This window comes from Bos javanicus, chromosome 11, assembly GCF_032452875.1.
Source record: "Bos javanicus breed banteng chromosome 11, ARS-OSU_banteng_1.0, whole genome shotgun sequence".
NCBI classification, from domain to species: Eukaryota; Metazoa; Chordata; class Mammalia; order Artiodactyla; family Bovidae; genus Bos; species Bos javanicus.
The window spans coordinates 20,202,411-20,212,459 of record NC_083878.1 but is presented as its reverse complement, the minus strand read 5'-3'; positions in this window follow the sequence as shown (position 1 = coordinate 20,212,459).

Genomic DNA, 10,049 nt, shown 5'->3' with positions numbered 1-10,049 from the left:
AATTGCTTCTGTAAAGTGTACACAAGGCTTTAAATGAGGTAAGAGGTGTATTCCACTCACTCAGTAATTTTGATTATTTTGATTATTATCCAGAAACAATGCTCTTCAATTTTAGGAAAACTGAGCATGTGAGATGATTTTTTTTTTTTTTTTAGACAACACTGATGCCAACCTCTCAAAAAGCTCATTTCCGTGAATCTCCAACCTAAATTTAACACAGTAAACTCATGCAGGCCTAACCCTGTCCCTATCAGATGGATGTCTCCTTGCAGCGGGTGCCATACAGACAAGATTAAGGAGGCCAAAAAGAGGGCAGTAGAAAGCACTTGGCCCCCAAAGAGACAGAGATGCTCTGAGAATGTTGATTAAGGAAACAGGAACAGGAAATGTACACATCCATTCCTGTCCTTATCAACCACCCGTTCCCCCTCCAAGACAAATGCTCACACACAAAAACTTTCATTTCTCCTTGAAATATATCCCTGAAATGACTACCGCTTCCAAACCCTTCAGCGATTCTCTCACCACGTCTGAAATTGTTGCAATTCTGTCATCTGGTTAGCTGAAGTAATCTTTGAGTTAGAGCTGAAACACAGTAGAAGAGGCAACAAGCTCCCCCAGTGCACTGAGTTCTTGCCTTAATTTCCCCGCTGTGTTTCTACCTCACAATTTTCCAGTGTTCTTTTTCTGCTAGACCACACGCACTCATGGTTCAAGTTCCACACAGAGACTTCCCAGCCTCTTCTAAATCTTACGCATGAGCAAGAGTCCAATATATCTCATCATTTTTAAGCAGACTCAACACATCTTAATTTTTTTACTGATCATATTCTCATTTTACTCTTCATCTGCAGATTAAACTGTTAGGTGAAATGGCAAGGAACGTCTTTGCATTTCCTCTGCTCCCTCTGTTTCAGGTGGAGAGGACAACTCTGCCGGAGTTGGGTTTCTGTACAGAATCTAAGCAATAATGCACCCGCTAGACTTTCTCTGAGCCCTTTCACATATGGTCCCTCCCACGAGGTTAGATACCATTGAGATGGCAACAAACATACCCCTGTAACAAAGGAAACAGCCACATCCGGCTTTTGAACCATATTGTTGAGTCATTTCGCCTCTGTGGCAGCCCTTCTAATACTCGGTTCCATCTCTAGGGAGCAGGTGCAGGGCTGGTGGAAGTTTTCTCCTGCAAAAAGGCTCTTGCTACTTGCACCTGCTGAGAGCTGAATTGATGTTCTCAGCCAGTGACCATTCTGCCACTTTTACCCTAATTTACCAAGATACACTTTATTTGAAGATCCAGACTGTGAGCCCCTGGTGACCCAACAACCAGAAAAAAATACCATGCAATTTGTACAGGTTAGAGACCCTTGGTGTTGTAGCAGTCAAGGTTCTTCCCTTTGAGTAGGTCTAACAAAGAACAAGAGAGATTGTTTGTACCTAAAATTACCTGCTGAAAAAGATAAAATATCAAGGTACTTAGGTCTTCACAAATGTAAGGTCATTAAGTATCACATTTCAGTGAGTCAGAGTCACAAACAAAAGACTAAACTGGTTGAACATAAAAAAGGGTTTTCAGAGTCATGGTCTATTCATTTTTTATGTCACTGAAAGTTATCATTTTTTCTCAAGTCTCCCCATGAAAACACTTGAAATCCTGGCAAGGAGGAATTTCATGAGTCCCTGAGTTAACTTGATAAATATTTTGAAACAGAAAAGACAATTGTACTTTAGATGATGGTTCTGATCCTCTTAATGTGGCACTTGAGACTCAATTTTACTGCAAAATATATCAGTACAGCAGAACAAGTTAACATGATGGTTTCTCCCCAATAAGAGCTTCTCCCTTGGAAAGTACATTCCCAACCTAATCCAAAATTTAGCAGGTCTAATAAAGAGGATTCTCAGACTTTAGAATGAGTCTATCAGATAAATATCAGTGACTGAACTTGTTTTTTCTTACACAAGTCAGTCAGTCATATAAATGGGGTTACTGGGTGTTGCCCTGTGTCTCCACCCGTATTTTTGCATCAGATTCAGCAAAATAAAGTTTTTTGTTTGCAGATACCAAGTGAAAAGCTACTACTGACCCAGATGGGTAGCCTTCTGGTTCATTTGACTGTATGGGACTCAATAACATCATGCAACTCAAAACTATACTTGTACATATTCAGCGTGTTGGTTCTGAGAAAGCAATATATTTATTCTCTAAAGAAGAGGGTTTCCCTTGTCGGTTTTTAAGACATGTCTGTTTCATCTGACAATACCTGGAATGTCACATGCTTTATTCTGATGGCATACCATCTTAGCCAGCTAGCCTTCCCTTCCTGAGAATGTTTAATTTTCATCTTATTCTTAGAGCAAGTGCTTATCAAAAAGGAGGCCTAAGCATTTCTTCCTTGTCAGGAGGCATTATTCTGTGGTAAAGTGCTGTAAAGGAAATCGTGTGGCAGAATGAGAAGTATGCTTATTGTATGAAGTGATGTACAACACAGTGAGATCTGTTTTACAGCTAATGTGCTGCATTTAATTATCTTCCATCTTTACTTCAGATACTCTGATAGAGAATTTACTTCCATTGGCTTTTAAGGGAGGTCAATAATTTTCATCCTTTGAAGGTTAGCCAAATTTCCTTTGTGTGAAGCAGATTGAAGCGGGTGATAGGTTTTAAAAATCTGCCCAAATCAAGACCACTATGCAGAATAGAGTTAATATTTCAGAGACTCATCACGAAGACAGAGATGTTAGCTGTACATCAAAATTAGTGATGCTGAAAATGTAAAATGGGTATCATGCTCACCATTAAGCGATTATTGGAGAAAGTCATTGGGCATGTGTGTGATTCGTTGCCAAATCATTGGGAAAACAGCGCTTTGAGTTCTGGGGAGGGAAAGACCTGGGATGGCTCCATGGAAGAGCAGGACCCAAATGGGGCCTCAAGGGACTGGTAAGATTTTTTTTTTTTTTAGGGGGAGGGACATACTCAAGGAGGAAGATTTTGAGCAAATAAAAGGATCCACTATATCCTAGCAGAGTTTCTACTCAAAATGGATCAGAAAAGGGATTGACGTAGAAAATGCTCAGTTCCAGGGACTTTTCTGGCAGGCCAGTGGTTAAAAATGGCACTTTCAATGCAAGGGGTGAGGGTTCAATTCTTGATCAAGAAACTAAGATCCCACATGCTGTGCAGCACGGTCAAAAATATATATATATATTTTAAAATTAAATTAAAAAATGTTGAGTTCCAGGCCTGAAAGGATTGGGTCCAAGCCTGGGAAGTCTTCCCCTGTGGACTAAGAAAAGACTCTGGAATCTGAGAGTGCTGAACAGGTGGTTCCCAGGGTTAGGAATCTGTGTATAATAAGCCACCCTCTTGTGCAAATTCCTGCCACTCTGCCTGTGCTGTAACCTGGAGGCAGACAGACTACTAGGTGTCAAGGAAAGTCACGCGTGATGAAAGCAGTGAGAGGGGCTGCGTTTCTCCTGAAACAGCACCATGGGAGACAAGTCCACGTCCTGGCACCTGGACGGAACACTCACGGGCAGCTGTCCCACCAGCAGCACCGGAGTTTCCTCTAGCCCCCTTTTCAGCTCATTTTCCCAGGTCTTAGTTGCAACTTCTGATTGAGCAGCCCAGGGTTAAAGAAGAAAGCGCCTCAGAAAACAGGAAGGAAAGTCTAAATATCAGCAGAATCTAAGCTGAGTACAAAAACCAACTAAATGGAGAAGAGGCAAACAGCCCCTGCCTGAGGTGCTCTCCAGCTCCTTCAAGCCCAGGCTCACAGAACTGAGGCCCAGAGAGACCAAAGGCCAGGCTTGCAGACTCTGGTTTCCTGCCTCAGGACCTGCATCTTCCCAGAGATGACCTGCGAGCCGTGCACCCCTCAGCAAAGTCCAGATTCTCTCCTAGCATGAGCCCTTACCCAGGAGATACATCAGGAAAAGGGTCATCTCAGCACAGCAGGAAGTCCCCGACATTTACACCACAAATATCCACAGTGAGAAGTGGAAAGATCCTTTCATTACATTTGGGTCTTAAACAAAGAGACCCTTGAGGTACTGCTTCCATGGAAAATTCCATCTTTAATAGGAGTCACAAGAAGTATGTATTAAAATCCCCAAAGGATGTTGTCCCCATATCCATGAGCAGTCTTATTTGTAAGTGAAATTGGCAGAACTTGAGGGACCCTATAAAGACAAAACTGCTCAAAAATTTTCTCCTCTGAGTAACTGCCCTAGGGCCAGAAAATCTACCATTGGAGATTGGTTCCTTTAGATAAGGTGTTATGCCAAGCATGGAGTCTCCTTAAAACACTCCCAGGAATATAGGCATCTTAAAGCCACCAACAAGAGAAGGTAATGGCACCCCACCCCAGTACTCTTGCCTGGAAAACCCCAGGGACGGAGGAGCCTGGTAGGCTGCAGTCCATGGGGTCGCTACGAGTTGGACACGACTGAGCAACTTCACTTTCACTTTTCACTTTCATGCATTGGAGAAGGAAATGGCAACCCACTCCAGTGTTCTTGCCTGGAGAATCCCAGGGACAGGGGAGCCTGGTGGGCTGCCGTCTCTGGGGTCGCACAGAATCGGACATCACTAAAGTGACTTAGCAGCAGCAGCAGCAGCAAAGCCACCAACAGCAGGATGTGAACTCACTAATCAGGTGTCTATTCTAGGGGTATAAGCCTCTAGCAACTGGACTGGGTCAAGGGAAACACAGAGAATAAGTAAGAACAGGAAGAACATGAAGAGTGAGTTCATGTAATGCAATATTTTGCCTGGCACCCCAAAAAAGAGGGAGTGGGTGACAGTCTTTTCCGAAAGATTTACCCATTACCAACGGGGCTAACTTCACCAGAAGAGATAATAAAGGTTATAGTTGACTCATGTCCCTGGTGTCAGAGGAATAGATGCAAACAATGCAGTTAAATCTAATACTGAATTGATGTGGCGAAGGAGATGGCACTCCACTCCAGTACTCTTGCTTGGAAAATCCCGTGGACGGAGGAGCCTGGTGGGCTGCAATCCATGGGGTCACAAAGAGTCGGACACGACTGAGCATCTTCATTTCACTCACTTCACTGGCTTCATACTTTATCACTGGAGAAGGAAATGGAAACTCCAATATTCTTGCCTGGAGAATCCCATGGACGGCCCATGGGGTTGCAGAGAGTCAGACACAACTGAAGTGACTAAGCACGCACGTACGCACTGAACTGATGCAAATTAGATAGTACAAGAGAACATTAATATAAAGCTCCCAGTGATTAACATGGTTCCATTCACCCTACAGATCACCAGGTATAAAGGGATTAATGCCTTGACATCAAATGTTGATATTTATTTCTAAGTCACTGTCTAACCTTCCTTCTGCTTATTCCACCCCATCCCTTAACAACGGCATTTTAGTGAAGTGGTTTGTTTCCTAGAAGGGATTATGCTTTTATCCTAAAGTCTCCTTCATAATAGTTTTTCTGCATTTTAAGGTAAACCATTAGTAATGCCCCAGAAACACACAAAACTTAGAAAAGCCTAAAACAACATTCAAGCTACATACTGAATTTTTCAGAGTAAGCGGTAACATAGAGCACAGTAAGCAGAGATGTTAAATGTGGGAGAAGAACATTGCTAATTATCTTCCAACCCTTCCTCTCATTGCAAGAAAATGAAATTGGGATGGGACTAGAAATGAGAAGCAAAACATTTACGGTGCTCTGGCTTCAGATTTTTCACCATAAATGGCAAGAAAGAAGAGCAGACAAATATAATTTTAGATGTTAGATTAGCATCCAATAAAGTTCTCCCATCCTCATAGTGGACCATGGATCCTGTGACCAAATAAAGCATTGTTTGTGAAGATTCATTCTGCAGTAACCCTCTTTGTTAAAACAAAAAAAAAAAGAGGTGCTTTCACCATTGATTAAAATTGCTAATTTTCAACACAGTTGCCTCTTTGGACTTTATATGACCCCAGAGACTATACATACAGTCCATGGAATTCTCCAGGCCAGGATACTAGAGTGGGTAGCCTTTCCCTTCTCCAGGGTATCTTCCCAACCCAGGGATTGAACCTAGGTCTCCTTTGCAGGCAAATTCTTTACCAGCTGAGCCACAAGGGAAGCCCAAGAATACTGGAGTCGGTAGCCTATCCCTTCTCCAGAGGATCTTCCTGACCCAGGAATTGAACCAGGGTCTCCTGCATTGCAGGCAGATATTTTACCAACTGAGCTATCAGGGAAGCCCTTGGACTTCATAAGTGAATTGAAAATTGATCAGATGCTTTAAGTAATCCAGAAAGGGGAAAAAAAGCATCATGACACAGAACACAGATTAGGGACAGACTCTGTTATGTAAGAGGGGGGAAGCAGAGTCTTACTGCCTGAGACTCAGCCTGGAGATTGCTCTAACTAGAAGTAAAATTACTGCAAGTGAAATGGCTTATAGGAGTGATATACCCACCCCTCTAATCAGCCGTGAAATAGGAATCCATGGAAGATGCTCTCCTTTCTTCTCATCCTTGATCATCCAAGCATTCCCCCTCCAGAGACTTCTCCAGAGACTTTCCCTCTCCAGAGACTTCTCAGCTTCCCAGCCTCCAGACCACCCTTCAGGTCTTAGGAGTAGACCACAGCGAAGGACAGGGCCAGCTGTCCTTTGGATGGACAAACCTGTCCAGCAGGATGGTTTGGAGGGTTGTGATCCTGCCTGCACATACCCAAGAAAGACAACTTTAAGTCTTTCATAGGTTGACTGCATTACTAAAACACTAAACGATAGTGCGTGTGTGTTCAGTCGTGTCCGACTCTGCAACCCCGTGGACTGTAGCCCACCAGGCTCCTCCAGTCCATGAAAGTTTCCTGGCAAGAATAATGGAGTGGGTTGCCATTTCCTCCTCCTCCAGGGGGTCTTCCCAACCCAGGGATTGAACCCACTTCTGCTGCACTGGAAGGAGGATTCTTTACCTCTGCACCACCAGGAAAACCCCCAAATAATAGTATATGAATTATATACCTATAGTAGACCGAATAAAGGCCCCCACCAAAAGTAGCAGGTCCAAGTCCCTGGAACCTGAAAATGTAACATTTGGAATACAGATCTTTACAGATATGGGTAAGTTAAGGATCTTGAGATAGGTTGTTTTCTTGGTTTATTCAGGGGGTCCCTAAATGCAATCTCAATTGTCCTCATGAGAGAGTAGTAAAGGAAAATTTGATACACAGAAGAGGAGGAAAGAAAGTGAGCACTGCTGGGGCAGAGACTGGTATGATGTGGCCTCAATTCAAGGAATGCTATTAAGCACCAAAAACTGGAAGAGACAAGGAACAGAGTCCCCCTTTGAACTTCCACAGGGAGTGAGGCCCCGCTGACAGCTTGATTTCGACTCAGTGATACTGATTTTGGACTTCTGGCCTCTTGATCTGTTAGAGAATAAACTAGTGTTGGTTTAAGCCACCAAGTTTGTAGTAATTTGTTAAAGCAATCCTAGGAAACTAATGCAATACCCAAGCACTGGAGAAAATGCAGAAAAATAGAATGTGTTAAAGAGAGAATGTTATGAACTGGATTGTGTTCCCCCAAGGTTTACATACCTTTACTTGGTGGCTCAGAAGGTAAAGCATCTGCCTGCATTGCGGGAGACCTAGGGTCAACCCCTGGGTGGGGAAGATCCCCTGGAGAAGGGAATGACAACCCACTCCAGTATTCTTGCCTGGAGAATTCCACGGACAGAGGAGCCTGGCGGGCTACAGCCCATGGGATCGTAGAGTTGAATATGACTGAGCAACTAACTTTTACTTTTTTCAAGATCTATATGCGGAAGTTCTAACCCCTGATGTAACTGTAGTTAGAGATGACACCTTTAAAGAGGTAATTAAGGTTAAGTGAGGCGGTAAAGTAGACCCTAACCCAACAGGATTTGCAGACTTAAGAGAAAGGAAACTCTCTCCCTCTCTCTTCCTCCTCCTCCCTCTCTCACTCTTCCTGTCTCTCCCTCCCCAACCCCAGAAAATGCTCTGTGAAGACACAGCAAGAAGGTGGCATCTGATAGCCAAAGAGAGAGCCCACAGAAGAAGCCAGTATCATTGGCACCCTCGGAACTCTGAGAAAATAGATCTCTGTGGTTTAAGCCATCCACTGTGTGGTATTTTGTTCTGGCAGCCCAAGTAGTTGACAAAGAAGACAGCCTTTTAAGTTAGGCTCTTCAAGGAAATAAAGCCCAGATGGCCCCACCTCCCTGGTTGTCAGTCTCCCCTGTAAGACAAGATTTACACTGAGTCAGTGGTAAAGAGGGAGCGGAAAATACTCCAGGCAGGAGATCAGCAGGAGCAAAGTCTAGCCCTGCAATAACAGTTCCAGGAAGTGTACCTATAAGAGCACAGGAGAAAGCTGCTTTCATGCACCATGTGCTTCCACGGGGTAGCACAGTCTAATCAGACACTAGTGTGATGCCTTGGCCCGTAGAGGAGTCAACTACCTTCAGGAAGGTCACTGTCACTCACAGTTGATTGCTGTTGATTGTTGATCCTTGAACTGGTGTACAGGTCAAGGTTGTGTATGGTGGGCACACTTGGGAAAGATGGAGAGAAAGAAGATGGAGAGAAAACACACTTTAAATCAAGTGTGTTTTGAGGCTTGTTCCCAGCCCCAGACAGCATTTGATGTGGGCAGGGGCCAGACTGTCCCTGTCTCCAGAGAACAAGGAAAGGGAAGCAGAGAAGACAGCAGAGGGACTCTGAGTTATCACTAGGATGAAAGGGTATCTTCCAAGGGTGGGTGGGAGTCGGGGGAGCCCTGCAGGGCAGAGCTTCCCACATCATAACTCACAAAGGAAACAGAGACGTTTAAAGGTAAAGCATCTGCCTGCAATGCAGGAGACCCAGGTTTGATCCCTGGGTTGGGAAGATCCCCTGGAGAAAGGAATGGCTACACGTTCCAGTATTCTTGCTTGGAGAATTCCATGGATGGAGGAGTCTGGCGTCCTACAGTCCATGGGGTCTCAAGGAGTTGGACACAACTCAGCAACTAACACTTTCACTTTCTTTCAAAGGACACCCTGGGGGAATGAGAGGGCTGCTAGACTGAGGCAGCCTTGCCCCTGCCTACCCCAGCTGCTATAGGGTCAACACCTCAGCACCTTTGAAATGCATTCAAAACCCAAAAGTTGGGGTGTGGAAAATCCTGTTCCAGGGTACCTATCATCATACTGGCCACCTGGCTACTTATGGGACCATGCCAGGCTCTTCCTAGGACTCGGAGTCCTGAGACCCATGTGGGTACAAGTGGTGAGGAGCAAGTATGGGTCTAGAGGGGACACAGAATAAGGCATAGGTGAGGCCTGACTGCCAGGTGACAGTGGAGGCGGTGATGGGGAGGCGGGCAGCAGGGGCCTGGCGAGCTCCTTGCCTGTGACAGTGGACAGGAAGCACACCCAGGACAGGGAGCCTGGGAAGCTGGGGAGACATCTGGTGAGTTGGGAAAGTAAATAGCAAAGTCTTCCACCCAATAGGAGAAGCCCAACTGAGACGGCTTCTAACCATCAGTGGCCAAAACAGTCCTTTCAGTGTCACGGACTCCTGGAGAACATGGGGTGGGGAATCTATTCAAGTCTCTCCCACTGGAAACCAAAAAGCCAGCTGTGACCTATTCGTGACCTTCAAAGGATAGCTGACACCTATGTCCCCAGCTTGTGACCTCGCTGAGCCCCTGGTTTCTACCCCTACCACCACGCCACCAAAGCTGCATTCAACAACGACACCAATAGATTCTGTTCCTAAAGTCACAGACGTCTCCTATCCCACCTTCCTTCCTTCTCTGCAGGCTTTGACTCCACTGGGCACTGCTTGGCCTCTCACACCCTCCTCTCCCTCTGACCACCCCACTCTGGGTTCTTCTTGGTTCCTCTTCCTCTGTGTGCCTTGTCCCTACAGCACACCTGGGGGGTCATCCTTGGCCTTCCCTTGGTCCTCAGTTTGGTTGCAGAGCTTTAACTACCAGCTACTTATGACTCCAAATCTGTGTTTCCTGCCCAAACTCAACTCCTAGGCTTCTT